Raw genomic sequence first — 26,927 nt, forward strand, 5'->3', positions numbered from 1 at the left:
ATATGTCATATGTTATGAGCAATTAATTTGTATCTGCTCTCGTCTGACTTTGGCTGCATATTTTCCGCCATTTTTAATCTAATCTGAAAACGTGAAGCCACGCCCACTTTCTGAATAATTGCATTATGGGCCCTATAAGCACGGAAATAGTGTCCACTGCACGTATATTTAGTATACTGGCATACTAACTATGACCAATAAGTATACTATATACTCAATTCACTTCACAAATAGTACAGTTAGGGAAGTTAGTATGAGTATTCAAACACAGCTTTGGTCTTACCAAATAGGGCTATCTTCTGTATACCACCCCTACCTTGTCACAACACAACTGATTGGCTCAAACAAGGCACACCTGTTAATTGAAAAGCATTCCAGGTGACTACCTCATGAAGCTGGTTGAGGGAATGCCAGGAGTGTGCAAAGCTGTCATTAAGTGAAAGGGTGGCTACTTTGAAGAATCTCAAATATAAAATAATACTTTTGTTTACATGTGTTATTTCAGTTTGTCTTTACTATTATTCCACAATGTAGAAAATAGTAAAACAAAAAAAAGGAAAAACCCTGGAATGACTAGGTGTGTCAACTTTTGACTGGTACTGTGTGCATTTTACCCCATTAATTGATGCTCTTAATAAGAATTAATTTCTGTGTGAGGCTTGTGGCAACTTTTTAACAAATTCACATATGAAATCCTATTCTCTCTGGCAGTTTTCTTTTTGTACTTTTAAACTGATTAGTAGTTCCTTGTCCTGCATGTTGACAGTGTGGTGTAGTAAACGCTTTCTAATAGAAATACTGTGTCAACCTAGATTTCTTTGAGACATAAGAAACAAATTATCTAAATTGACACACAAGGAGACAGTTTGACACCCATGAGCACAAGTACATTGACATTTTATTTACAATATTACATTATATCCACTGTGAGGTTAGGTGTTCCCCTGAACAGTACAGTTCATATATATATATATATATATATATATTTTAAAAGGCATCCGATATAGTGCACTACTTTGAACTAGAACTCTATGGGCTTCGGTAGTGCACTATATAGGGGCTAGGGAGGTGTTGAAATACACTGTAGGTCTCTATAGATCAGCTCTGATACCAAAACCAGGCCCAGGAGGAGGCTCACATAGACTCGTCAGTCCTCCTGCTGGCTCGCAGGAGAAACGCCCGTTCCTGGAAGATAAAAGAAAGAAAAGAATGCGTCCAAATACAATATTTCATTCTAGATTAAATAATCAAACCCTGGTCAAGTATATCATTAGTACTTTTAATTCACTGATAAAACATGACATCCTATTGCAGCTTGAGCTCCAAAGCCAGGGAGATGTTTTCTTTAACTAGGTAGTTCTCATTTATCAAGATGTATGATAAAGTTTTTATTTAAATATGGTTAGGTAAAAATACATTATTTTTTTTTAATACAGTAAAAACCAACTAGTAGTAAATCAACCCTTGTCTAACATTTATTAGGGATGTGCCTCTCCTTTCATGAACCATTCGATACGCATCTATATACACACACGGGCTCTATTAATATAATAATATTAGGGATGTGCCTCTCCTTTCATGAACCATTCGATACGCATCTATATACACACACATGGGCTCTATTAATATAATAATATTAGGGATGTGCCTCTCCTTTCATGAACCATTCGATACGCATCTATATACACACACATGGGCTCTATTAATATAATAATATTAGGGATGTGCCTCTCCTTTCATGAACCATTCGATACGCATCTATATACACACACGGGCTCTATTAATATAATAATATTAGGGATGTGCCTCTCCTTTCATGAACCATTCGATACGCATCTATATACACACACATGGGCTCTATTAATATAATAATATTAGGGATGTGCCTCTCCTTTCATGAACCATTCGATACGCATCTATATACACACACGGGCTCTATTAATATAATAATATTAGGGATGTGCCTCTCCTTTCATGAACCATTCGATACGCATCTATATACACACACATGGGCTCTATTAATATAATAATATTAGGGATGTGCCTCTCCTTTCATGAACCATTCGATACGCATCTATATACACACACACGGGCTCTATTAATATAATAATATTAGGGATGTGCCTCTCCTTTCATGAACCATTCGATACGCATCTATATACACACACACGGGCTCTATTACGATACAGGAACGTTAACTTTAGGGCCGAACTCGTCGATAGTTTTAGTCCAGCAGTGACAGAACAATGAATGAAATGGCCTCTTGGACTCTGCACTGACACCACCCGACGCCCCTTTGGCTGTGTTGTTATCTAATGCACAGGGTTGGGTAGCTTACTCTAAAATGTAATCCGTTAGTTACTTGTCCAATTGTAAAAATCAGTAACGTAACTTTTTGATTACCCCAAACTCAGTAACGTAATCTGATTACTTTTAGATTACTTTCCCCTTAACAGGCATTAGAAGAAGACAAAATGTGTGTTACCAATTGAACCACGTCTATCGCAGGATAAATCAATGTAGAAGTTGACATAACTGGCCATATATATGGATGTTAAATTTTACTTTTTGGGTTGGTTATGTAGGCTTCTTCTAACCCATCGCTTTCTACTGCGTTTAATAATAATAATACGATTAAATTATATCTTCACATTAAAAACTAAAGTCTATCAGAATTCCAGTCATTCCAATAAATGTTATACCCCTTGATCTTCAAGAACAGGACTTGTAAATATGGAAGTATAGAGTAGCTAAATTGTTTTACCTGAGCATGACCCCAAAAACTAAGGACTTATTAACCAGCCCTACTCTGTTGTTTATGATTGTGTTGTCATGGAGGACTGACTGGGCTCATTGATTCCAGTTGAAAAATGAATGCTGCACTCATGGAATGGCTTTGAGCACTACTGAAAAGGGCTATTTACATGTGGAAAATCTATACCATATTCTGCATTTGCTACAGGAATATATTGTTTACCTTTTAGTTGGTGACACTTTCATATCTAGATAATATGCAGCTGTTTAAAGGGCAAATCCACAGATGAAACAATAACAAAATGGTCATCCTGCCTCTGTTTTGGTAAAAAGCTGAGGGATGGGCCTGGAGAAATGTAACCACTCTCATATTAAATAGATAGAGCTATGGATGCAAGGACTGACCATCCATGATATCAACATTATCGTTATAACCATGTTATGAGGATATACAGGACTGACCATCCATGATATCAACATTATAGTTATAACCATGCTATAGAGCCAAGGACTGACCATCCATGATATCAACATTATAGTTATAACCATGTTATGGAGGCTATACAGGTCTGACCATCCATGATATCAACATTATAGTTATAACCATGTTATGAGGCTATACAGGACTGACCATCCACGATATTAACATTATAGTTATAACCATGTTATGAGGCTATACAGGACTGACCATCCATGATATCAACATTATAGTTATAACCATGTTATGAGGCTATACAGGACTGACCATCCACGATATCAACATTATAGTTATAACCATGTTATGAGGCTATACAAGACTGACCATCCACGATATCAACATTATAGTTATAACCATGTTATGAGGCTATACAAGACTGACCATCCATGATATCAACATTATAGTTATAACCATGTTATGAGGCTATACAGGACTGACCATCCACGATATCAACATTATAGTTATAACCATGTTATGGAGGCTATACAGGTCTGACCATCCATGATATCAACATTATAGTTATAACCATGTTATGAGGCTATACAGGACTGACCATCCATGATATCAACATTATAGTTATAACCATGTTATGAGGCTATACAGGACTGACCATCCATGATATCAACATTATAGTTATAACCATGTTATGAGGCTACACACTGTTTACAAACATTGGAGAACAAGCTTCTATTTTGGGTTCTGATGGAGTACGACAGTTGAACTAAACTCATGAGGCATTTATAAGTTACATTCTTCAAGAATCAATATCTTTGTAGCAACTACAGATTGCCCCCTTTAAGTCTGGTTAAAGTGTTTCCAGTTTGAGCACGTGTCTATTAGGCCTATGGATGTATTTATCCTTTCATCGTGAATTAGATTGAGCAATAAAAGCCCCACTTTTATTCCATAGGCTGGAATCCACACTATGCAGCTGTTGCAAGAGCGCATTTTTCCACAGGCTGTCGATCGGTTTCAAAAACAATGATTGATAGGCAGCTTAAACATCTTGAATTCAACCATTATTGGGCACAAATACACATTTATGATTTGTGAACAGCCGTCCACAACAACCACAATCCGGAAGGCACAAATAGCTAAATGAGAGAGCAGCAGTGTGATTCACATCAATGCTCTATGTAGATATCAGTAATAAGTGATATCCGTATCGCCGTAGACTACACCTCTGATGTCATCCTTTACCTTCAAGTGTTTATTCTAGTTGGATCATCTTTGGATGCCGACAGCAGTCGCACCATTGGAAGACATAGCTTGGACTGTAGCCTACAAAAACCTATTCCTGCTCTTTTCCCACAATCCATCAAACACATTTGGTGTGTCATCATAGTGGTCTCTGATTGGTGGTCATCAGGTGGTGTGTCATCATAGTGGTATCTGATTGGTGGTCATCAGGTGGTGTGTCATCATAGTGGTCTCTGATTGGTGGTCAGTCATCATAGTGGTCTCTGATTGGTGGTCAGTCATCATAGTGGTCTCTGATTGGCGGTCATCAGGTGGTGTGTCATCATAGTGGTCTCTGATTGGTGGTCATCAGGTGGTGTGTCATCATAGTGGTCTCTGATTGGTGGTGTGTCATCAGTGGTCTCTGATTGGTGGTCATCAGGTGGTGTGTCATCATAGTGGTCTCTGATTGGTGGTCATCAGGTGGTGTGTCATCAGTGGTCTCTGATTGGTGGTCATCAGGTGGTGTGTCATCAGTGGTCTCTGATTGGTGGTCATCAGGTGGTGTGTCATCATAGTGGTCTCTGATTGGTGGTCATCAGGTGGTGTGTCATCATAGTGGTCTCTGATTGGTGGTCATCAGGTGGTGTGTCATCAGTGGTCTCTGATTGGTGGTCATCAGGTGGTGTGTCATCATAGTGGTCTCTGATTGGTGGTCATCAGGTGGTGTGTCATCATAGTGGTCTCTGATTGGTGGTCATCAGGTGGTGTGTCATCATAGTGGTCTCTGATTGGTGGTCATCAGGTGGTGTGTCATCATAGTGGTCTCTGATTGGTGGTCATCAGGTGGTGTGTCATCATAGTGGTCTCTGATTGGTGGTCATCAGGTGGTGTGTCATCATAGTGGTCTGACTCTCTCAGGTGGAACAAACATCAACTTGCGCCTTTTTTGAATGTCATTGAAAAAAGAGAAGTGTCAGATTTTTTTTCAGCAAACATTTTTTATTGAACTAGGCAAGTCAGTTAAGAACAAATTCTTATTTACAATGACGGCCTACTCCGGCCAAATCCTCCGCTAGCCCGGACGACGCTGGGCCAATTATGAGCCGCCCAATCACGTCCGGTTGTGATACAGCCCGGGTTCGAACCAGGGTGTCTGTAGTGACACCCCAAGCACTGAGATGCAGTTCCTTAGACCGCTGCGCCACTCGGGAAACATTTTTTTCTAAATGTATAAGTAATCTCGTTTTTGAAAAGTATCTAATCTGATAAACACAAACTCACTTCCTTGACAACAGCGCTGCGCTGCTCTGTGAAGCACAAGAAGTGTGAATGTCCTGACTTATGCTGAGGTTGTATCACAGTAAATACCTGCACGGCCAATGCAGACATTAGATTGACCATGTAGCGCCCAGATGCACAATGCACGTCTCTCTCCACAATGCACGTCTCCCTCCACAATGCACGTCTCTCCCGCCAACTTGTGCACATTCATTGTTTCATAACTTCATTGATTGTTAGGTGTCTATCAATTCCCCATTACATATATCACCAGTACTACATCTACCATTAATTCATAGAACTTCTAATCTACAATGTTTGTTACTTTGGTTACGGTCATTTCTCTTCATGCTTTCTATATTATTGTTCCAGTCTTCCTGTTCACATTGTCAGAGTGGACACACTGCGCTCTGCAAACAACCTGCGCTACACTTGTAAAAAAAACACGTTTTGTTTTATTTAATTCCATTTACGAATTCTGTCAATTTATTTGTCTTTTGTTTGGAGCGCTCCTGTGAATGTTGAGTAAGGACTCGCACGCATAGTAGTAGACCTATAGACTACCAGGCCTGATTACACATAGAAGTAGGTCTATAGACTACCTGATTACACATAGAAGTAGACCTATAGACTACCTGATTACACATAGAAGTAGACCTATAGACTACCTGGCCTGGTTACACATAGAAGTAGGTCTATAGACTACCTGATTACACATAGAAGTAGGTCTATAGACTACCTGATTACACATAGAAGTAGACCTATAGACTACCTGGCCTGATTACACATAGAAGTAGACCTATAGACTACCTGATTACACATAGAAGTAGACCTATAGACTACCTGGTTACACATAGAAGTAGACCTATAGACTACCTGGCCTGATTACACATAGAAGTAGACCTATAGACTACCTGGTTACACATAGAAGTAGGTCTATAGACTACCTGATTACACATAGTAGTAGACCTATAGACTACCTGGCCCTGATTACACATAGAAGTAGACCTATAGACTACCTGGCCTGGTTACACATAGAAGTAGACCTATAGACTACCTGATTACACATAGAAGTAGGTCTATAGACTACCTGGTTACACATAGAAGTAGACCTATAGACTACCTGGTTACACATAGAAGTAGACCTATAGACTACCTGATTACACATAGTAGTAGACCTATAGACTACCTGGTTACACATAGTAGTAGACCTATAGACTACCTGGCCCTGGTTACACATAGAAGTAGACCTATAGACTACCTGATTACACATAGTAGTAGACCTATAGACTACCAGGCCCTGATTACACATAGTAGTAGGTCTATAGACTACCTGGCCTGGTTACACATAGAAGTAGGTCTATAGACTACCTGATTACACATAGTAGTAGACCTATAGACTACCTGATTACACATAGAAGTAGACCTATAGACTACCTGGTTACACATAGAAGTAGGTCTATAGACTACCTGGCCTGATTACACATAGAAGTAGACCTATAGACTACCTGGCCCTGATTACACATAGAAGTAGACCTATAGACTACCTGGTTACACATAGTAGTAGGTCTATAGACTACCTGATTACATATAGTAGTAGACCTATAGACTACCAGGCCTGATTACACATAGAAGTAGACCTATAGACTACCTGGCCTGGTTACACATAGAAGTAGACCTATAGACTACCTGGTTACACATAGAAGTAGGTCTATAGACTACCTGGTTACACATAGAAGTAGGTCTATAGACTACCTGGTTACACATAGAAGTAGACCTATAGACTACCTGGTTACACATAGAAGTAGGCCTATAGACTACCAGGCCTGATTACACATAGAAGTAGGCCTATAGACTACCTGGCCTGATTACACATAGAAGTAGGTCTATAGACTACCAGGCCTGCGTGCAAACCTAGGTTTATAAATGTGCCCATTTGGGGATCTGATAGTGTTTCTGATTGGCTTAACGCCCCACCACTAATGACCTGTGGCGCTTCTCAAAAGTAATGTTTTCTTCACCTCCATCAGCAAGAAAACTAAGTCTGTTTTTACATCAACTGAGAATGAAAATAGTTCCTCAATGTATTTGAAAGATCTTTCCAGCTCTCTCCCTGTCGATGACCACTCAGCGTGAAAGGGAACAATGTCATGCTCTGATTCAGTGGAAATGTCATAAAAATAGGCCTACCTGATTACTTCTTATCACAGCTTGACTTGGACTGAAATATGCAGTGGTGGAAGAAATACCCAATTGTAAAATGTATAGATACCTTAATAGAAAGCTACTCAAGTCACCCAGTAAAATAGTACTAAAGTAAAAGTCAAAATTATTTGGTTTTAAATATACTTAAGTATCAAAAAGTAAATGTAATTGCTAAAATATACTTAAGTATCAAAAGTATAAATAATTTCAAATTTCTTATATGAAGCAAACCAGACAGTACCATTTATTTTTTATTTTTTTTTATGTATGGATAGCCAGGGGCACATTCCAACATTCAGACAGTATTTACAAAAGCTGCGTTTGTGTTTAGTGAGTCCGCCAGAACAGAGGCAGTAGGGATGACCACGTGTTCTCTTGATAAGTGGATCAATTTCCCTGTCCTGCAAAGCATTCAAAATGTAACGAGTACTTTTGGGTTGTCAGGGGGAAAATGTATGGGAGTTAAAAAGTACAATATTTTCTTTAGGAATATAGTAAAGTAAATGTAAAAAATAGTCAAAAATATAAATAGTACAGATACCCCACCCCCCAAAAAAACTACCGTAAATTCCGGACTATAAGCCGCTACTTTTTTCCAGCTTTGAACCTCGCGGCTTAAACAATGACTTGGCTAATATATGGATTTTTCCCGCTTTCAAATTTTTTGTTACAAGCCGTGTTTCGTTAAAGCCTGTGTAAAGTTCATTTGTTTCAATGTACCGGTAGGACCCTGCGGCTTATTGACATGTGCGGCTTATTTAATGTTCAAAATAATACTTTTTTTTTTTTTAATTCAGTGGTGCGGCTTATATTCAGGTGCGCTCAATAGTCCGGAAATTACGGTACTAAAGTATTTTACCCCACTGGAAACAGGTTCCGGTACTCATAGTGGGTGCTGGTTCCGTTTTATATTTAGGTGCAGTTGAGAATATTCTATAAGAAGAACAGGAACTCAAGCAGTAGAAAACCTGAGGTGCCGGTACTCCGCTCCGTGAACTCCTGCCAAGGTCAAAGCGCTGCTTCTTATCCTGTGCGCAAATAACCTACAGCTGTGGAAACAGGGCAGCCCTGAATATTTTATACATTGTTCCAAGTTCGCTTGGCAAGCTTCAGGCTGACCCAAGTTAGTAGTTGACACAATGTTTCAAATTCATTGCAGACAGGCAATGTGATTTATAGGATATAGATTTTTTTTAAAATAAAATCAGGATATTTTCTACCTGCAGGCTGCAATGTTTTTATTTGTTGGCTTTATGTAGACTATTTTTTACATAATGGCATTTTGATTGAGAAATGAAGATATTATTTTAAATTAAATGAAACGGTTTCACAAAAATGTGCATTTGAAAACCATAACTGGTCAGACAAATTGGCATTTCACATGAGAAAAGGTTGCCGACTTGTCATGTAGCCTATTACATTGCAGTTGCAATGCATAAAGTTCAATAAGGCTACTGAACTGAAGGAGAGGACGTATCAATTCAGTCACAACAGATAGGAGATATTTTCGGGGGTTTTCTGACCAATGCATGCTTAATTTGGATCGGTTTGAGCTCCTGAAACCAGTGCACTACCATATACCACCTACCATCTACCATCTTCCATCTACCACCTACCATCTACCACCTACCACCTACCATCTTCCATCTACCACCTACCACCTACCACCATGCCGTTGCATTACATGGACAGGACGAGCACCAGTCCAGTACCAGTCTTCATAGTTCCCTGCTAGACAAGTAACATAATGCCGTTGCATTACATGGACAGGACGAGCACCAGTCCAGTACCAGTCTTCATAGTTCCCTGCTAGACAACATGCTGTTTGTATTCATGAGACAGACAGGAGGGTAGACGTTCATACCTGGGCCCAGGCAGAGGGCCGTTCCCAGCTTTCAGCTCATCAATGATCTGATCGATGTCTTTTGGACAGGTCTTCCTGGAAAACAGAGGACAAGAAACGTCACAACACCAGTCTATTTACCCAGTATCGCCACAACACCAGTCTATTTACCCAGTAACGCCACAACACCAGTCTATTTACCCAGTATCGCCACAACACCAGTCTATTTACCCAGTATCGCCACAACACCAGTCTATTTACCCAGTAACGCCATCCTATCGTCACAACACCAGTATCCCCACAACACCAGTCTATTTACCCAGTATCGCCACAACACCAGTCTATTTACCCAGTAACGCCACAACACCAGTCTATTTACCCAGTAACGCCACAACACCAGTCTATTTACCCAGTATCGCCACAACACCAGTCTATTTACCCAGTATTCCCACAACACCAGTCTATTTACCTAGTAACGCCACAACACCAGTCTATTTACCCAGTATCGCCACAACACCAGTCTATTTACCCAGTATTCCGACACCAGTCTATTTACCCAGTAACGCCACAACACCAGTCTATTTACCCAGTATTCCCACAACACCAGTCTATTTACCCAGTATTCCCACAACACCAGTCTATTTACCCAGTAACGCCACAACACCAGTCTATTTACCAAGTATCGCCACAACACCAGTCTATTTACCCAGTAACGCCACAACACCAGTCTATTTACCCAGTATCGCCACAACACCAGTCTATTTACCCAGTATTCCCACAACACCAGTCTATTTACCCAGTAACGCCACAACACCAGTCTATTTACCCAGTATCGCCACAACACCAGTCTATTTACCCAGTATCGCCACAACACCAGTCTATTTACCCAGTATCGCCACAACACCAGTCTATTTACCCAGTATCGCCACAACACCAGTCTATTTACCCAGTATCACCACAACACCAGTCTATTTACCCAGTAACACCAGTCTATTTACCCAGTATCGCCACAACACCAGTCTATTTACCCAGTATTCCCACAACATCAGTCTATTTACCCAGTAACCCCACAACACCAGTCTATTTACCCAGTAACCCCACAACACCAGTCTATTTACCCAGTATCGCCACAACACCAGTCTATTTACCCAGTATCGCCACAACACCAGTCTATTTACCCAGTATCACCACCCTATCGCCACAACACCAGTCTATTTACCCAGTACCACCACCCTGTCGCCACAACACCAGTCTATTTACCCAGTAACGCCACAACACCCGTCTGTTTACCCAGTATCGTCACAACACCAGTCTATTTACCCAGTAACCCCACAACACCAGTCTGTTTACCCAGTAACCCCACAACACCAGTCTATTTACCCAGTAACCCCACAACACCAGTGTATTTACCCAGTACCACCACCCTGTCGCCACAACACCAGTCTGTTTACCCAGTATAACCATTCTAACACGTCACAAAATCATTATATTGATAGTGTGTGATATGCAAGCCGTGATACTTCATTCCTTAATGTGATATTCAAGCCGTGATACTTCAAACCTTGTATTTGTATTTCTATTTGACTTCCGCTTTGTAGTGAGCTGTACTGCCTTAGTGGTCTTGCAACTAACAGACGGTAGTAACGGAGAACTAGAGACCAACTAACAGACGGTAGATACTAACGGAGAACTAGAGACCAACTAACAGACGGTAGATACTAACGGAGAACTAGAGACCAACTAACAGACGGTAGATACTAACGGAGAACTAGAGACCAACTAACAGACGGTAGATACTAACGGAGAACTAGAGACCAACTAACAGACGGTAGATACTAACGGAGAACTAGAGACCAACTAACAGACGGTAGATACTAACGGAGAACTAGAGACCACTAACAGACGGTAACAGACGGTACTAACGGAGAACTAGAGACCAACTAACAGACGGTAGATACTAACGGAGAACTAGAGACCAACTAACAGACGGTAGATACTAACGGAGAACTAGAGACCAACTAACAGACGGTAGATACTAACGGAGAACTAGAGACCAACTAACAGACGGTAGATACTAACGGAGAACTAGAGACCAACTAACAGACGATACTAACGGAGAACTAGAGACCAACTAACAGACGGTAGATACTAACGGAGAACTAGAGACCAACTAACAGACGGTAGATACTAACGGAGAACTAGAGACCGACTAACAGACGGTAGATACTAACGGAGAACTAGAGACCAACTAACAGACGGTAGATACTAACGGAGAACTAGAGACCAACTAACAGACGGTAGATACTAACAGAGAACTAGAGACCAACTAACAGACGGTAGATACTAACGGAGAACTAGAGACCAACTAACAGACGGTAGATACTAACGGAGAACTAGAGACCAACTAACAGACGGTAGATACTAACGGAGAACTAGAGACCAACTAACAGACGGTAGATACTAACGGAGAACTAGAGACCAACTAACAGACGGTAGATACTAACGGAGAACTAGAGACCAACTAACAGACGGTACTAACGGAGAACTAGAGACCAACTAACAGACGGTAGATACTAACGGAGAACTAGAGACCAACTAACAGACGGTAGTAACGGAGAACTAGAGACCAACTAACAGACGGTAGATACTAACGGAGAACTAGAGACCGACTAACAGACGGTACTAACGGAGAACTAGAGACCAACTAACAGACGGTACTAACGGAGAACTAGAGACCGACTAACAGACGGTAGATACTAACGGAGAACTAGAGACCAACTAACAGACGGTAGATACTAACGGAGAACTAGAGACCAACTAACAGACGGTAGATACTAACGGAGAACTAGAGACCAACTAACAAGACGGTAGATACTAACGGAGAACTAGAGACCAACTAACAGACGGTAGATACTAACGGAGAACTAGAAACCAACTAACAGACGGTAGATACTAACGGAGAACTAGAGACCAACTAACAGACGGTAGATACTAACGGAGAACTAGAGACCAACTAACAGACGGTAGATACTAACGGAGAACTAGAGACCAACTAACAGACGGTACTAATGGAGAACTAGAGACCAACTAACAGACGGTAGATACTAACGGAGAACTAGAGACCAACTAACAGACGGTAGATACTAACGGAGAACTAGAGACCAACTAACAGACGGTAGATACTAACGGAGAACTAGAGACCAACTAACAGACGGTAGATACTAACGGAGAACTAGAGACCAAACTAACAGACGGTAGATACTAACGGAGACTAGAGACCACTAACAGACGGTAGATACTAACAAGAAGACTAGAGACCAACTACAGACGGTAGATACTAACGGAGAACTAGAGACCAACTAACAGACGGTAGATACTAACGGAGAACTAGAGACCGACTAACAGACGGTAGATACTAACGGAGAACTAGAGACCAACTAACAGACGGTAGATACTAACGGAGAACTAGAGACCAACTAACAGACGGTAGATACTAACGGAGAACTAGAGACCAACTAACAGACGGTAGATACTAACGGAGAACTAGAGACCAACTAACAGACGGTAGATACTAACGGAGAACTAGAGACCAACTAACAGACGGTAGATACTAACGGAGAACTACAGACCAACTAACAGACGGTAGATACTAACGGAGAACTAGAGACCAACTAACAGACGGTAGATACTAACGGAGAACTAGAGACCAACTAACAGACGGTAGATACTAACGGAGAACTAGAGACCAACTAACAGACGGTAGATACTAACGGAGAACTAGAGACCAACTAACAGACGGTAGATACTAACGAAGAGAACTAGAGACCGACTACACAACGGTAGATATAACGGAGAACTAGAGACCAACTAACAGACGGTAGATACTAACGGAGAACTAGAGACCAACTAACAGACGGTAGATACTAACGGAGAACTAGAGACCAACTAACAGACGGTAGATACTAACGGAGAACTAGAGACCAACTAACAGACGGTAGATACTAACGGAGAACTAGAGACCAACTAACAGACGGTAGATAACTAACGGAGAACTAGAGACCAACTAACAGACGGTAGATACTAACGGAGAACTAGAGCCAACTAACAGACGGTAGATACTACGGAGAATTCTAGAGACCAACTAACAGACGTAGATACTAACGGAGAACTAGAGACCAACTAACAGACGGTAGATACTAACGGAGAACTAGAGACCAACTAACAGACGGTAGATACTAACGGAGAACTAGAGACCAACTAACAGACGGTAGATACTAACGGAGAACTAGAGACCAACTAACAGACGGTAGATACTAACGGAGAACTAGAGACCAACTAACAGACGGTAGATACTAACGGAGAAACTAGAGACCAACTAACAGACGGTAGATACTACGGGAGAACTAGAGACCAACTAACAGACGGTAGATACTAACGGAGACTAGAGACCAACTAACAGACGGTAGATACTAACGGAGAACTAGAGACCAACTAACAGACGGTAGATACTAACGGAGAACTAAGACCAACTAACAGACGGTAGATACTACGGAGAACTAGAGACCAACTAACAGACGGTAGATACTAACGGAGAACTAGAGACCAACTAACAGACGGTAGATACTAACGGAGAACTAGAGACCAACTAACAGACGGTAGATACTAACGGAGAACTAGAGACCAACTAACAGACGGTAGATACTAACGGAGAACTAAGAGACCGACTAACAGACGGTAGATACTAACGGAGAACTAGAGACCGACTAACAGACGGTAGATACTAACGGAGAACTAGAGACCAACTAACAGACGGTAGATACTAAGGAAGAACTAGAGACCGACTAACAGACGGTAGATACTAACGGAGAACTAGAGACCAACTAACAGACGGTAGATACTAACGGAGAACTAGAGACCAACTAACAGACGGTAGATACTAACGGAGAACTAGAGACCAACTAACAGACGGTAGATACTAACGGAGAACTAGAGACCAACTAACAGACGGTACTAACGGAGAACTAGAGACCAACTAACAGACGGTAGATACTAACGGAGAACTAGAGACCGACTAACAGACGGTAGATACTAACAGAGAACTAGAGACCGACTAACAGACGGTACTAACGGAGAACTAGAGACCAACTAACAGACGGTAGATACTAACGGAGAACTAGAGACCAACTACAGACGGTAGATACTAACGGAGAACTAGAGACCAACTAACAGACGGTAAGTAACGGAGAAAAACCAACTAATAAAAACTAGAACCAACTAACAACGTAGTTAACTAACGGAGAACTAGAGACCAACTAACAGACGGTAGTAACGGAGAACTAGAGACCAACTAACAGACGGTAGATACTAACGGAGAACTAGAGACCAACTAACAGACGGTAGATACAATAGAACTAGAGACCAACTAACAGACGGTACTAACGGAGAACTAGAGACCAACTAACAGACGGTACTAACGGAGATCTAGAGACCAACTAACAGACGGTACTAACGGAGAACTAGAGACCAACTAACAGACGGTACTAACGGAGATCTAGAGACCAACTAACAGACGGTACTAACGGAGAACTAGAGACCAACTAACAGACGGTAGATACTAACGGAGAACTAGAGACCAACTAACAGACGGTAGATACTAACGGAGAACTAGAGACCAACTAACAGACGGTAGTAACGGAGAACTAGAGACCAACTAACAGACGGTAGATACTAACGGAGAACTAGAGACCGACTAACAGACGGTAGATACTAACGGAGAACTAGAGACCGACTAACAGACGGTAGATACTAACGGAGAACTAGAGACCAACTAACAGCACGGTAGATACTATACGGAGAACTAGAGACCAACTAACAGACGGTAGATACTAACGGAGAACTAGAGACCAACTAACAGACGGTAGATACTAACGGAGAACTAGAGACAACTAACAGACGGTAGATACTAACGGAGAACTGAGACCAACTAACAGACGGTAGATACTAACGGAGAACTAGAGACCAACTAACAGACGGTAAGTAGACGGAGAACTAGAGACCAACCTAACAGACGGTAGATAACGGAGAACTAGAGACCACTAACAGACGGTAGATACTAACGGAGAACTAGAAGACCAACTAACCAGACGGTAGATACTAACGGAGAACTAGAGACCAACTACCAGACGGTAGATACTAACGGAGAACTAGAGACCAACTAACAGACGGTAGATACTAACGGAGAACTAGAGACCAACTAACAGACGGTAGATACTAACGGAGAACTAGAGACCAACTAACAGACGGTAGATACTAACGGAGAACTAGAGACCAACTAACAGACGGATACTAACGGAGAACTAGAGACCAACTAACAGAACGGTAGGATACTACGGAGAACTAGAGACCAACTAACAGACGGTAGGTACTTAACGGAGAACTAGAGACCAACTAACAGACGGTAGATACTAACGGAGAACTAGAGACCAACTAACAGACGGTAGATACTAACGGAGAACTAGAGACCAACTAACAGACGGTAGATACTAACGGAGAACTAGAGACCAACTAACAGACGATACTAACGGAGAACTAGAGACCAACTAACAGACGATACTAACGGAGAACTAGAGACCAACTAACAGACGGTAGATACTAACGGAGAACTAGAGACCAACTAACAGACGGTAGTAACGGAGAACTAGAGACCAACTAACAGACGGTAGATACTAACGGAGAACTAGAGACCAACTAACAGACGGTAGTAACGGAGAACTAGAGACCAACTAACAGACGGTAGATACTAACGGAGAACTAGAGACCAACTAACAGACGGTAGATACTAACGGAGAACTAGAGACCGACTAACAGACGGTAGATACTAACGGAGAACTAGAGACCAACTAACAGACGGTAGGTACTAACGGAGAACTAGAGACCAACTAACAGACGGTAGATACTAACGGAGAACTAGAGACCAACTAACAGACGGTAGATACTAACGGAGAACTAGAGACCAACTAACAGACGGTAGATAATACGGAGAACTAGAGACCGACTAACAGACGGTAGATACTAACGGAGAACTAGAGACCAACTAACAGACGGTAGATACTAACGGAGAACTAGAGACCAACTAACAGACGGTAGATACTAACGGAGAACTAGAGACCAACTAACAGACGGTACTAACGGAGAACTAGAGACCGACTAACAGACGGTAGATACTAACGGAGAACTAGAGACCAACTAACAGACGGTAGATACTAACGGAGAACTAGAGACCAACTAACAGACGGTAGATACTAACAGAGAACTAGAGACCAACTAACAGACGGTAGATACTAACGGAGAACTAGAGACCAACTAACAGACGGTAGATACTAACGGAGAACTAGAGACCAACTAACAGACGGTAGATACTAACGGAGAACTAGAGACCCGAACTAACAGACGGTAGATACTAACGGAGAACTAGAGACCAACTAACAGACGGTAGATACTAACGGAGAACTAGAGACCAACTAACAGACGGTAGATACTAACGGAGAACTAGAGACCAACTAACAGACGGTAGATACTAACGGAGAACTAGAGACAACTAACAGACGGTAGATACTAACGGAGAACTAGAGACCAACTAACAGACGGTAGACTACGTAACGGAGAAACTAGAGACCAACTAACAGACGGTAGATACTAACGGAGAACTAGAGACCAACTAACAGACGGTAGATACTAACGGAGAAACTAGAGACCAACTAACAGACGGTAGATACTAACGGAGAACTAGAGACCAACTAACAGACGGTAGATACTAACGGAGAACTAGAGACCGACTAACAGACGGTAGATACTAACGGAGAACTAGAGACACTAACAGACGGTAGATACTAACGGAGAACTAGAGACCAACTAACAGACGGTAGATACTAACGGAGAACTAGAGACCAACTAACAGACGGTAGATACTAACAGACGAGATACTACGAGACTAGAGACCAACTAACAGACGGTAGATACTAACGGAGAACTAGAGACCAACTAACAGACGGTAGTAACGGAGAACTAGAGACCAACTAACAGACGGTAGATACTAACGGAGAACTAGAGACCGACTAACAGACGGTAGATACTAACGGAGAACTAGAGACCAACTAACAGACGGTAGATACTAACGGAGAACTAGAGACCAACTAACAGACGGTAGATACTAACGGAGAACTAGAGACCAACTAACAGACGGTAGATACTAACGGAGAACTAGAGACCAACTAACAGACGGTAGATACTAACGGAGAACTAGAGACCAACTAACAGACGGTAGATACTAACGGAGAACTAGAGACCAACTAACAGACGGTAGATACTAACAGAGAACTAGAGACCAACTAACAGACGGTAGATACTAACGGAGAACTAGAGACCAACTAACAGACGGTAGATACTAACGGAGAACTAGAGACCAACTAACAGACGGTAGATACTAACGGAGAACTAGAGACCGACTAACAGACGGTAGATACTAACGGAGAACTAGAGACCAACTACAGACTGGTAGTAACGGAGAACTAGAAGACCAACTAACAGACGGTAGATACTAACGGAGAAACTAGAGGACCGACTAACAGACGGTAGATACTAACGGAGAACTAGAGACCAACTAACAGACGGTAGATACTAACGGAGAACTAGAGACCAAACTAACAGACGGTAGATACTAACGGAGAACTAGAGACCGACTAACAGACGGTAGATACTAACGGAGAACTAGAGACCAACTAACAGACGATACTAACGGAGAACTAGAGACCAACTAACAGACGGTAGATACTAACGGAGAACTAGAGACCAACTAACAGACGGTAGTAACGGAGAACTAGAGACCAACTAACAGACGGTAGATACTACGGAGAGAACTAGAGACCAACTAACAGACGGTAGTAACGGAGAACTAGAGACCAACTAACAGACGGTAGATACTAACGGAGAACTAGAGACCACTAACAGACGGTAGATACTAACGGAGAAACTAGAGACCGACTAACAGACGGTAGATACTAACGGAGAACTAGAGACCAACTAACAGACGGTAGGTACTAACGGAGAACTAGAGACCAACTAACAGACGGTAGATACTAACGGAGAACTAGAGACCAACTAACAGACGGTAGAGGTAAGATAGATACTAACGGAGAACTAGAGACCAACTACAGACGGTAGATACTAACGGAGAACTAGAGACCGACTAACAGACGGTAGATACTAACGGAGAACTAGAGACCACTAACAGACGGTAGATACTAACGGAGAACTAGAGACCAACTAACAGACGGTAGATACTAACGGAGAACTAGAGACCAACTAACAGACGGTAGATACTAGACGGAGAACTAGAGACCAACTAACAGACGGTAGATACTAACGGAGAACTAGAGACCAACTAACAGACGGTAGATACTAACGGAGAAACTAGAGACCAACTAACAGACGGTAGATACTAACGGAGAACTAGAGACCAACTAACAGACGTAGATACTAACGGAGAACTAGAGACCGAACTAACAGACGGTAGATACTAACGGAGAACTAGAGACCACTAACAGACGGTAGATACTAACGGAGAACTAGAGACCAACTAACAGACGGTAGATACTAACGGAGAACTAGAGACCAACTAACAGACGGTAGATACTAACGGAGAACTAGAGACCAACTAACAGACGGTAGATACTAACGGAGAACTAGAGACCAACTAACAGACGGTAGTAACGGAGAACTAGAGACCAACTAACAGACGGTAGATACTAACGGAGAACTAGAGACCGACTAACAGACGGTAGATACTAACGGAGAACTAGAGACCAACTAACAGACGGTAGATACTAACGGAGAACTAGAGACCAACTAACAGACGGTAGATACTAACGGAGAACTAGAGACCAACTAACAGACGGTAGATACTAACGGAGAACTAGAGACCGACTAACAGACGGTAGATACTAACGGAGAACTAGAGACCAACTAACAGACGGTAGATACTAACGGAGAACTAGAGACCAACTAACAGACGGTAGATACTAACAGGAGAACTAGAGACCAACTAACAGACGGTAGATACTAACGGAGAACTAGAGACCAACTAACAGACGGTAGATACTAACGGAGAACTAGAGACCAACTAACAGACGGTAGATACTAACGGAGAACTAGAGACCGACTAACAGACGGTAGATACTAACGGAGAACTAGAGACCGACTAACAGACGGTATCTACGGAGACTAGAGACCAATAACAGACGGTAGCTAACGGAGAACTAGAGACCAACTAACAGACGGTAGATACTAACGGAGAACTAGAGACCGACTAACAGACGGTAGATACTAACGGAGAACTAGAGACCAACTAACAGACGGTAGATACTAACGGAGAACTAGAGACCAACTAACAGACGGTAGATACTAACGGAGAACTAGAGACGAACTAACAGACGGTAGATACTAACGGAGAACTAGAGACCAACTAACAGACGGTAGATACTAACGGAGAAATAGAGCCAACTAACAGCCGGTAGATACTAACGGAGAACTAGAGCCGACTAACAGACGGTAGATACTAACGGAGAACTAGAGACCAACTAACAGACGGTAGATACTAACGGAGAACTAGAGACCAACTAACAGACGGTAGATACTAACGGAGAACTAGAGACCAACTAACAGACGGTAGATACTAACGGAGAACTAGAGACCAACTAACAGACGGTAGATACTAACGGAGAACTAGAGACCAACTAACAGACGGTAGATACTAACGGAGAACTAGAGACCAACTAACAGACGTAGATACTAACGGAGAACTAGAGACCAACTAACAGACGGTAGATACTAACGGAGAACTAGAGACCAACTAACAGACGGTAGATACTAACGGAGAACTAGAGACCAACTAACAGACGGTAGATACTAACGGAGAACTAGAGACCAACTAACAGACGGTAGATACTAACGGAGAACTAGAGACCAACTAACAGACGGTAGATACTAACGGAGAACTAGAGACAACTAACAGACGGTAGATACTAACGGAGAACTAGAGACCAACTAACAGACGGTAGATACTAACGGAGAACTAGAGACCAACTAACAGACGGTAGATACTAACGGAGAACTAGAGACCAACTAACAGACGGTAGATACTAACGGAGAACTAGAGACCACTAACAGACGGTAGATACTAACGGAGAACTAGAGACCAACTAACAGACGGTAGATACTAACGGAGAACTAGAGACCAACTAACAGACGGTAGATACTAACGGAGAACTAGAGACCAACTAACAGACGGTAGATACTAACGGAGAACTAGAGACCAACTAACAGACGGTAGATACTAACGGAGAACTAGAGACCAACTAACAGACGGTAGATACTAACGGAGAACTAGAGACCAACTAACAGACGGTAGATACTAACGGAGAACTAGAGACCAACTAACAGACGGTAGATACTACGGAGAACTAGAGACCAACTAACAGACGGTAGATACTAACGGAGAACTAGAGACCAACTAACAGACGGTAGATACTAACGGAGAACTAGAGACCAACTAACAGACGATACTAACGGAGAACTAGAGACCAACTAACAGACGGTACTAACGGAGAACTAGAGACCAACTAACAGACGGTAGATACTAACGGAGAACTAGAGACCAACTAACAGACGGTAGATACTAACGGAGAACTAGAGACCAACTAACAGACGGTAGTTACTAACGGAGAACTAGAGACCAACTAACAGACGGTAGGTAGTAACGGAGAACTAGAGACCAACTAACAGACGGTAGATACTAACGGAGAACTAGAGACCAACTAACAGACGGTAGATACTAACGGAGAACTAGAGACCAACTAACAGACGGTAGGTAGTAACGGAGAACTAGAGACCAACTAACAGACGGTAGATACTAACGGAGAACTAGAGACCAACTAACAGACGGTAGATACTAACGGAGAACTAGAGACCGACTAACAGACGGTAGATACTAACGGAGAACTAGAGACCAACTAACAGACGGTAGATACTAACGGAGAACTAGAGACCAACTAACAGACGGTAGATACTAACGGAGAACTAGAGACCAACTAACAGACGGTAGATACTAACGGAGAACTAGAGACCAACTAACAGACGGTACTAACGGAGAACTAGAGACCAACTAACAGACGGTACTAACGGAGAACTAGAGACCAACTAACAGACGGTAGATACTAACGGAGAACTAGAGACCAACTAACAGACGGTAGATACTAACGGAGAACTAGAGACCAACTAACAGACGGTAGATACTAACGGAGAACTAGAGACCAACTAACAGACGGTAGATACTAACGGAGAACTAGAGACCGACTAACAGACGGTAGATACTAACGGAGAACTAGAGACCAACTAACAGACGGTAGATACTAACGGAGAACTAGAGACCAACTAACAGACGGTAGTAACGGAGAACTAGAGACCAACTAACAGACGGTAGATACTAACGGAGAACTAGAGACCAACTAACAGACGGTAGATACTAACGGAGAACTAGAGACCGACTAACAGACGGTAGATACTAACGGAGAACTAGAGACCAACTAACAGACGGTAGATACTAACGGAGAACTAGAGACCAACTAACAGACGGTAGATACTAACGGAGAACTAGAGACCGACTAACAGACGGTAGATACTAACGGAGAACTAGAGACCACTAACAGACGGTAGATACTAACGGAGAACTAGAGACCAACTAACAGACGGTAGATACTAACGGAGAACTAGAGACCAACTAACAGACGGTAGATACTAACGGAGAACTAGAGACCAACTAACAGACGGTAGATACTAACGGAGAACTAGAGACCAACTAACAGACGTAGATACTAACGGAGAACTAGAGACCAACTAACAGACGGTAGATACTAACGGAGAACTAGAGACCAACTAACAGACGGTAGATACTAACGGAGAACTAGAGGACCGACTAACAGACGGTAGATACTAACGGAGAACTAGAGACCCCAACTAACAGACGGTAAGATACTAACGGAGAACTAGAGACCAACTAACAGACGGTAGATACTAACGGAGAACTAGAGACCAACTAACAGACGGTAGATACTAACGGAGAACTAGAGACCACTAACAGACGGTAGATACTAACGGAGAACTAGAGACCGACTAACAGACGGTACTAACGGAGAACTAGAGACCAACTAACAGACGGTACTAACGGAGAACTAGAGCCCGACTAACAGACGGTAGATACTAACGGAGAACTAGAGACCAACTAACATACGGTACTAACGGAGAACTAGAGACCAACTAACAGACGGTAGATACTAACGGAGAACTAGAGACCAACTAACAGACGGTAGATACTAACGGAGAACTAGAGACCGACTAACAGACGGTACTAACGGAGAACTAGAGACCAACTAACAGACGGTAGTAACGGAGAACTAGAGACCGACTAACAGACGGTAGATACTAACGGAGAACTAGAGACCGACTAACAGACGGTAGATACTAACGGAGAACTAGAGACCAACTAACAGACGGTAGATACTAACGGAGAACTAGAGACCAACTAACAGACGGTAGATACTAACGGAGAACTAGAGACCAACTAACAGACGGTAGATACTAACGGAGAACTAGAGACCGACTAACAGACGGTAGATACTAACGGAGAACTAGAGACCGACTAACAGACGGTAGATACTAACGGAGAACTAGAGACCAACTAACAGACGGTAGATACTAACGGAGAACTAGAGACCGACTAACAGACGGTAGATACTAACGGAGAACTAGAGACCGACTAACAGACGGTAGATACTAACGGAGAACTAGAGACCAACTAACAGACGGTAGATACTAACGGAGAACTAGAGACCAACTAACAGACGGTAGATACTAACGGAGAACTAGAGACCAACTAACAGACGGTAGATACTAACGGAGAACTAGAGACCGACTAACAGACGATACTAACGGAGAACTAGAGACCAACTAACAGACGGTAGATACTAACGGAGAACTAGAGACCAACTAACAGACGGTACTAACGGAGAACTAGAGACCAACTAACAGACGGTAGATACTAACGGAGAACTAGAGACCAACTAACAGACGGTAGATACTAACGGAGAACTAGAGACCGACTAACAGACGGTAGATACTAACGGAGAACTAGAGACCAACTAACAGACGGTAGATACTAACGGAGAACTAGAGACCAACTAACAGACGGTAGATACTAACGGAGAACTAGAGACCAACTAACAGACGGTACTAACGGAGAACTAGAGACCAACTAACAGACGGTAGATACTAACGGAGAACTAGAGACCAACTAACAGACGGTAGATACTAACGGAGAACTAGAGACCAACTAACAGACGGTAGATACTAACGGAGAACTAGAGACCAACTAACAGACGGTAGATAGTAACGGAGAACTAGAGACCAACTAACAGACGGTAGATACTAACGGAGAACTAGAGACCAACTAAACAGACGGTAGATACTAACGGAGAACTAGAGACCGACTAACAGACGGTACACGGAGACTAGAGACCAACTAACAGACGGTAGATACTAACGGAGAACTAGAGACCAACTAACAGACGGTAGATACTAACGGAGAACTAGAGACCAACTAAAGACGGTATACTAACGGAGAACTAGAGACCAACTAACAGACGGTAGATCTAACGGAGAACTAGAGACCAACTAACAGACGGTAGATACTAACGGAGAACTAGAGACCAACTAACAGACGGTAGATACTAACGGAGAACTAGAGACCAACTAACAGACGGTAGATATAACGGAGAACTAGAGACCAACTAACAGCGGTAGATATACGGAGAACTAGAGACCAACTAACAGACGGTAGATACTAACGGAGAACTAGAGACCAACTAACAGACGGTAGATACTAACGGAGAACTAGAGACCAACTAACAGACGGTAGATACTAACGGAGAACTAGAGACCAACTAACAGACGGTAGATACTAACGGAGAACTAGAGACCAACTAACAGACGGTAGATACTAACGGAGAACTAGAGACGCCTAACCGACGATACTAACGGAGAACTAGAGACCAACTAAACAGACGGTAGATACTAACGGAGAACTAGAGACCAACTAACAGACGGTAGATACTAACGGAGAACTAGAAGACCAACTAACCGACGGTAGTACTACCGGAGAACTAGAGACCAACTAAACAGACGGTAGATACTAAGGAGAACTAGAGACCAACTAACAGACGGTAGATACTAACGGAGAACTAGAGACCAACTAACAGACGGTAGATACTAACGGAGAACTAGAGACCAACTAACAGACGGTAGATACTAACGGAGAACTAGAGACCAACTAACAGACGGTAGAGATACTAACGGAGAACTAGAGGACCAACTAACAGACGGTAGATACTAACGGAGAACTATAGACCACCTAACACAGACGGTAGATACTAACGGAGAACTAGAGACCAACTAACAGACGGTAGATACTAACGGAGAACTAGAGACCAACTAACAGACGGTAGATACTAACGGAGAACTAGAGACCAACTAACAGACGGTAGATACTAACGGAGAACTAGAGACCAACTAACAGACGGATACTAACTGGAGAACTAGAGACCAACTAACAGACGGTAGATTACTAACGGAGAACTAGAGACCAACTAACAGACGGTAGATACTAACGGAGAGAACTAGAGACCAACTAACAGACGGTACTAACGGAGAACTAGAGACCAATAACAGACGGTAGATACTAACGGAGAACTAGAGACCAACTAACAGACGGTAGATACTAACGGAGAACTAGAGACCAACTAACAGACGGTAGATACTAACGGGGAACTAGAGACCAACTAACAGACGGTAGATACTAACGGAGAAACTAGAGACCAACTAACAGCGGTAGATACTAACGGAGAACTAGAGACCAACTAACAGACGGTAGATACTAACGGAGAACTAGAGACCAAACTAACAGACGGTAGATACTAACGGAGAACTAGAGACCAACTAACAGACGGAGATAAACTAGAGACCAACTAACAGACGGTAGATACTAACGGAGAACTAGAGACCAACTAACAGACGGTAGATACTAACGGAGAACTAGAGACCGACTAACAGACGGTAGTAACGGAGAACTAGAGACCAACTAACAGACGGTAGTAAGGGAGAGTCATTGTGCATCTACCCCAAGTGTTGATCAAATCTGATTGGAAGTTGCTCTGGATAAAAACGTCTGCTAATGACAATGCTGTGTGTATAGTTATATTCAAAACAGAATAACGTACTCACCTAGTTGTTGTCCAACTACACAGTGTACAAAACATTGCTCTTTCCAAGACAGACTGACAAGGTGAAAGCTATGATCCCTTATTGATGTCATTTGTTGAATCCACTTTAAATCAGTGTAGATGAAAGGGGAAGAGGCAGGTTGAAGAATGATTTTTAAGCCCTGAGACAACTGAGACATGGATTGTTTATGTGTGACCATTCAGAGGGTGAATGGGCAAGACAAAAAATATTTAAGTGTCTTTGAACAGGGTATGGTAGTAGGTGCACCGGTTTGACTGTGTCAACAACTGCAACGCTGCTGGGTTTTTCACAAAACAGTTTCCCCGAGTGTACCAAGAACGGTCCACCACCCAAAAGGACATCCAGCCAAATTAGCACAACTGTGGGAAGCATTGGAGTCAACATGGGCCATCGCTTGACACCTTGAAGTGTCCATGCCCTGACAAATTGAGACACTGTTCTGAGGGCAAAACAGGGTGCAACTCAACATTAGGAAGATGTTCCTAATGTTTTGTCTACTCCGTGTATACGGTTGTGTTTTTTTTGTGTGAAGCAGAGATCAAACTCACGTAGTAGTTGTCGTTGATCTGGACCATGGGAGCGTTAACGCAGGCGCCGAGACACCACCTCTATTAGAGAGAACATCTTGTCTGACGTCATCCCTCCTACCTTGATGCCTGAGGGAAAATATATATATATATTTTTTAAAAAAGGTCAAATATAGCCATTTTTATCTAAATGTTTTCTGGGTAACAATTAGCATCACCGTGATTGTTTTCATTGAAAATTGTAAAAAAAATA

The 26,927-nt window shown here is 42.3% G+C and overlaps 1 pseudogene; it reads right to left on the reverse strand.

Annotated features, from left to right (window-relative positions):
• Positions 1-1,019: 1,019 nt before the first annotated feature.
• The window catches only part of LOC115169221 (NADH dehydrogenase [ubiquinone] flavoprotein 2, mitochondrial-like), a 38,853-nt pseudogene continuing 12,945 nt past the window's right edge, over positions 1,020-26,927 (reverse strand).

The sequence above is a fragment of the Salmo trutta genome, chromosome 31 (genome assembly GCF_901001165.1).
Source record: "Salmo trutta chromosome 31, fSalTru1.1, whole genome shotgun sequence".
NCBI classification, from domain to species: domain Eukaryota; kingdom Metazoa; phylum Chordata; class Actinopteri; order Salmoniformes; family Salmonidae; genus Salmo; species Salmo trutta.